Here is a 6,000-nt window from a genome sequence, read left to right as displayed (position 1 = left end):
TGCATGAGGCAGACTGCCAAGTTTTTGAGCAGACATCACCATCACAACCTCAGAATAGGGGTAAAATCATGCCATGACATGATTCCCCAATGTATGCATATATATCAGTTGGATGTGGGAGATAAAGTATCATTAATAAGAAATTTATTGTACTTTTAAAAATATAGGGGCACATATCTGTAATCCCAGCACTCAGGAGGCAGAGGATCACTGCAACTTTGAGGCCAGTCTACATTAAGCAAGTTCAAGGCCAGTCTAGACTACACAATGAAACTTTTTCTCAAATAACCAAAAAAATAAAAATGTAAAAGCATAAAACTCTGAAGCCAGGGGTGGTGGTGCATGTCTATAATCCCAGCACTTGGAAGGCTGAGGCAGGAGGATTGCCTGAGTTCAAAGCCAGCCTGGGCTATATAGTGAGTTCAAGGCTAGCTTGGATTCCATAGGAAGACCCTGTCTCCAAAAGACAAAACAAAAAATCATAACATTCTGAACTGTCAGCCAGATGTGGTGGAACATACCTGTAATCTCAGCACACTGGGAGGCTGAAGCAGGAAAATGGCAAGTTTGGGCCTACCTTGTACAATTTAGAGATTCAGCGAGACCCTGTCTCAAAATATAAAATAAAATATAAAAGGACTGGGTATGTCAGTTAGTGCAAAGGCCCTGGGTTCAATCCCAGGACCACGAAATAAATGTGTAAGTAAATAATCTGAAATGCTTTATTGTGAGTGGAAGCAGGCTCCACTGATTGCTGCTGGACTTTTCTATCATGAAGCTAATAGCTGATCGCGCAGATTTGCAAGTGACAGCTGCTACTTGGTGGTTCCAGAGGACTGCACCATAGGAAAGCAGTTAGATTAAGTGTAGACAACGTTCTGTGCCATTCCTAAAGTAAGCAAGTCCAAGCGAGGGTCACACACTGTATTTCCACGACAGCACAGTTGAGTTTGTCGATCTTCCATGGGTGCTGCTTCACCTTGGCAATCCCAGGCTTTATTAAAAACTGAACTATAAATTTTGATTCACAAAAGACTCGCAGAGATTTTTTAAAGGCAAAGATTTTTATCTTTATGTAAAAAATGAAACATGTTTATTATAGAAAATCACACGCCATGGAAAATAGCCATAAAACTTAACCATCATGGACTATTACATATTAATTAGTAATAATTAAAGCACACTCATCCAATTCACAACCTCTGTGACCGAGAAACAGCTGCCGATGATCCCAGAAGACCCTAGAGAGATTTTGCCTGCCTTTTCGCTGTTTTTGACCAAGCTTCTACCTGGTCATTTGGTTTGGTTTTGTCTTTTGTTTTTGAGGAAGGCTCTGAGCTGCCCCGGTTTCTGGAACCTCAGAATGCTGATGGGCACAGTTCTGCGTTTATTTTTGGTTCTGTACGCTGCTCTTTAGATCCATTTCCTCTTCTCCTGCAGCAAAGGCAGGAAGCCTCTGCCTCTCACCTCTGCCTCTGCCTGAGAACCCTCCTTAGACCTGAGCCCCAGCTTCTGAATGGGCTCTTCCTGGGGTGAAGCCACCGGACACCTCTCCTGGGGTTTGTCTTCTCACCAGTTCGCAGTAGCCGCTCTCCCTGAAGTTCACCTGACCGTCCCCTCCCTGAGGGCAGGCAGCTGTCCTGCTCAGCTGTGGCCCAGGTGCCCGCAGTCTGCACCTGGCATAGATTCTGCCTGGAGCAGACTTGGCAAGCCTTCCAGGATCTGTGACTCAAAACTGCGGCTCCTAATAAGAGCCACCAGCAATCTGAGGGCAGTTCCAGCAATTCTCAGGTCTCTTGGTGGAGGATCAGGTGGGGTTCCTAACACAGGCTTCCTGCCCGCTTCCCCACTACTGTCCTGCACTAGCCCCAGCAGAGCTGGCAGGGGGCCCAGAGACTCCTTGAAATGTGTCCCTGGCTGGGGACATGTCCTGGGGACTCTGCCCTTCAAGGGCCCCTGACTGCTCAGGAGCTGCTTAGACTCAGCTCCGGGCTCCAGGCGGACTGCACATCCCTGTGCACTGCCTCTTTTATTTTTTCCAAGGAAGCCTCTTTTCTTTTCTTTTCTTTTCTTTTCTTTCATCGGGTTTTTGGAGACAGGATCTCACTACGTAGTCCAGGCAGATCTCCAACGAAGGATCTCCTGCCTCAGCCTCCAAGTGCTGGGATGACAGCCGTGCCTCACCACGCCCACTTGGCAGTGTGGTGGCATTGAGCTGTGCCTCGCTGGGCACCAGTGCTGTGAACCTAAACTGCACAACCATGGTCACTCAGGCCTCAGACTCGGCCCCACAGTACTCACCAAGGCTTCTCTGAGGTCTTGAGCTGTACGACCTGCAAGGCTTGCTGAGCCCTAGCCAGGGGTGCAGGGCCAAAGTGACTGCCCTGAGACCCCGGACTCCTCGAACCTCAACCTTTATATGGGGGTTTGCAGCTCTGTCGGCAGTGCCCGGACTGTTCTTTCAAACACCCTTCCGGTCCTTGTATCTATTCCCCTTTTATTTACCTGGCTCTTGTGCTTCTGATTTTATTTTATTTTTATTTCAAAACTCATATGTCTTGCCCAGAACACCCCCAGTGCATGTTCATTTTCTCCTGTCATTCAAAGTGGTCCTGAAATCACCTCCTCCAGGAAGTCCTCCCTGGGTCCCCCGAACAGTGACACTTCCCTTTGGTTTTCCCAGAATACAAATTCTGTACTTTGTTTATGAGAACAAGGGCGGCATCCACCTCACCACTGTGAAATCAGAGCATCGCCAGCTGTCACCGCAGTGGAGGAGCAAGCGAGGTCCTCTGTCGCGTGGCAGGGAGCAGCTCTTGGAGAACCTGGGCTTCTGCCAGGTGTGGTGCATGGGCTGAGACTCCGGTGCTCCAGGAGGCTGAGCCAGGATGAGCACTGAGGCAGCCTTGATCTGGGGAACTCGAAAATTTAGAGAATTCATCTTAAAGTTAGAAACTTTTTTTTAAAAATGGGCTGGGAATGTAGCTCAGTGCAAAGGCCCTGGGTTCAGTCCTCAGTAATGTATGCACAACACAGACACACACACACACACACACACACACACACACACACACGTGTACGCATGCATACAACCCCAATATTTACATTGCTAGTGGGGCTCCTCTTGTGCATTGTTAATCAGATGCTTCAGCAAATTCAGCAAATGTTTACAGACAGCCCAGCAGGGTGTGTGCTAGGTCCTGTGATGTACCACTGGAAGGTTTGCTTTTTTAAAATTTTTATTAGCACATGTTTGCAGCACATAATATTTACATTCATCATAGGAGGTAAGGGTGCATTCACCTTCCCCTCCTCCCCTTGTCTCTTGGCTCCCTTAGGTATTTAAGCTCTTGCCACTGATTTATTTCACTTATCTTTATGATCTCAAAGTGCGTGCTCCCCCCCAGGCATCTGCTTGCTGGCCTGCAGGGAACTGACCCCCCAGGTGACCCCGCCCTGTCTCCTGTTGCACCCCTTCCGCAGCCAAGCTGACCGAGATCTGCTTTAGTTGGCAGGACAGACGTGATGAGCCAACTCCAGGCTTGCATCAAGAAGGCCTGGCAGTGTCTGCTTTTGCAGTTTTCAGGTCCCTGAGCTATGGGGCCAGCTGCGGAGCTGGGGGACCATCAGAGGGACTGCAGGGAAAGCAGGAGAAGATAGCCATCCTGGGTCCCCTCGGACTCGGAAGTTGCTTTGAAACCTTTCTAATCCACATCCCACCGAGTTGGAATTTCCCAGACCTGTTCCCCCTCCCCTGCACAGTGAGGACTGTCGGTGGCCCACGACCGAGGGACCAGGGGTCCTTCAAAGCCACCAGGATGATGTCTCCCAAACCATGCACAGCAGGGCGCGTATTTAACCTCACTGAGATATGATCCCTGTAGAGGACTCTGAGTACTTTCTGCCTTAGCTACTCATTAACTCTCAAGGCATTCAGAAACACATGTTAGCATATGTTGGTGTATGCCACTGTGGGGGTGCCGGAACACTGCTAGTCCCCTGTGGTGTCACAGTGCAGGTGGCTGAGGCCAGCCGTGGTTGGTGCAGAGACTGTAAAGAGTGAGGAAGGCGCCAGGTGCCTGCCTGTCCTCCTCCTCTTCTGCTCTTCACCCCACGATGAAGCTGATAACAGCCTGTGCCATCCTCCTGGTGGCTTTGAAGGTTGTGTGAGAAGACACTGGGAAGCTTGGCACGCAGGGATCGCCCAACACATGGGAAGGAATGGGGCTTTTGGCAAATATTATGTTAAATTTAAATTGCCAAATATTATATTAAACAGTTATAAAAGTATTTTTGGGGCTGGGGATTTAGCTCAGCGGCATAAGCACCTGCTTTGCAAGTGCATGGTCGTGAGTTTGATCTCCGGTATCGATTAAAAAAAAGAAGTATTTTTGCACAACTGTAGGGGAATCTTCTGTATGCTGTTTTTATTTTGTATTTTATTTTAAGGAGAAAAAAGATAAACAAAGAATGAAACTAAGTTACGAAACAGGTTAGTAGGACTCTTAGAGAAGCTGATATGTTGCATACTGATACCTTCTTCATAGTAATTTGGAGTACAGGATATAGGCGTGATATCTTGTCTACACCACATGAGCACAAAACATTCTTTTCAAGGTCATGTGTATATGTTTTTTTCTTTTTCCCTTTCTATAGATTACAAATCCCCTTCCTGTTCTTGTGGCACTTTATATTTGTAATCCCATGGAAAAGTGATTGGCATTCCGGGGAGTCACCACTTCTAGTGCAACCTATGGTGAGAATAGAGACACTAAAATGTATCTATAATTATGGCGGGCCAAAGCGTCCCGAGTCCGGTCCAGATGAGGGTTCACAGAAAAAAGGCCACAACCTGGGGCCTAATCCAGATTTTATTAATTCGTGAAGAAGGCTGCGTGACTGTGGGAATAGCAGGAAGTTCAGGAGTAACGTGAGCTGAGCTAGCTAGGAGACCAGAAAGCACCTCTGCAATGCCCAGAGAGGAGGATATGCGGAAAGACCAGGCTGCATAACACAGCTCAGGGAGTGCTTAATGTTCAGGACGCCAGTTGCTCTAGCTTCTGATGCACAGGCTTCTCTGCCCTGCAATGCCATCGCCTCTTATCTTGAACCCAGCTGCAGCCGTGAGACACTGGGGTGGGAAATACCAACTGCCACCCAGCTTCAAGGATCACACTTCAGCGCCTCAGCCAGCCCTGTTTACATCACTTAGAGCCAATGGAAGGGAAAAGGAAACAGCGTGGCCAGCTCTGTGCAGATCAGTGCATGGAGACAGGGCTAAATTGAGCCAAAGAACTGCTGATTGCTCTGTATTCAAGGAGAGTTGTCCAGGTGGCCCTCCAACCTTTCCTCTTTTCCCCCATCACACTTTGTCTTTTCTTTTGAACAGTTTCTTCCCAATTCGCAATATCTAGTATACATTTCCGAGTATGTTGACTTGTTCAGTTTCTCACACTAGTGAGACAATATGATGTTAAATACATATGTGTCTGATTTATTTCACTTAGGAATGAGTAGGGTCTCAAGTTGCATCCATTTGCCTATAAAAGTTTCCAGTTTATCCTTCTTCATGGCTGAGTAGCTCTCCATCATATTTTTTGTAAAACCCACTTCTTTCTTTTACCCATTCCTCAGTTGATGGGCATCTGGGTTGTTTCCAAGATTTAGCTATTACAAATTGTGCTGCTATAAACACAGGTGCACATGTATCACTATGATATAAAGTTTTCAATTCTTCTGGAAAAATACCTAGAAGGAGAATCTGGGTCAAATAAGGACCTCTAATCCTAGTTTTTTTGAGGAATCTCCACAGTGATTTTCATGGTGTTTGTACCAGTCTGCCATCAAATTAACAGTGGAGAAGGATTCCTTTTTTCCCACAGCCCCACAGGCATTTGTTATTGGTTGATTTCTTGATGATAGCCATTCTTTCTTGGGTGAGATGGAATTTTAGTGTTGTTGTAATTTGCATTTCTTGAATGACCAATAATGTTGAACGTT

Source organism: Cavia porcellus, unplaced genomic scaffold, assembly GCF_034190915.1.
Source record: "Cavia porcellus strain 051 isolate PalLab524CR breed Dunkin Hartley unplaced genomic scaffold, mCavPor4.1 scaffold_26, whole genome shotgun sequence".
NCBI lineage: Eukaryota > Metazoa > Chordata > Mammalia > Rodentia > Caviidae > Cavia > Cavia porcellus.
The sequence above is the reverse complement of the archived record's forward strand: the minus strand, read 5'-3'. Positions refer to the sequence as shown.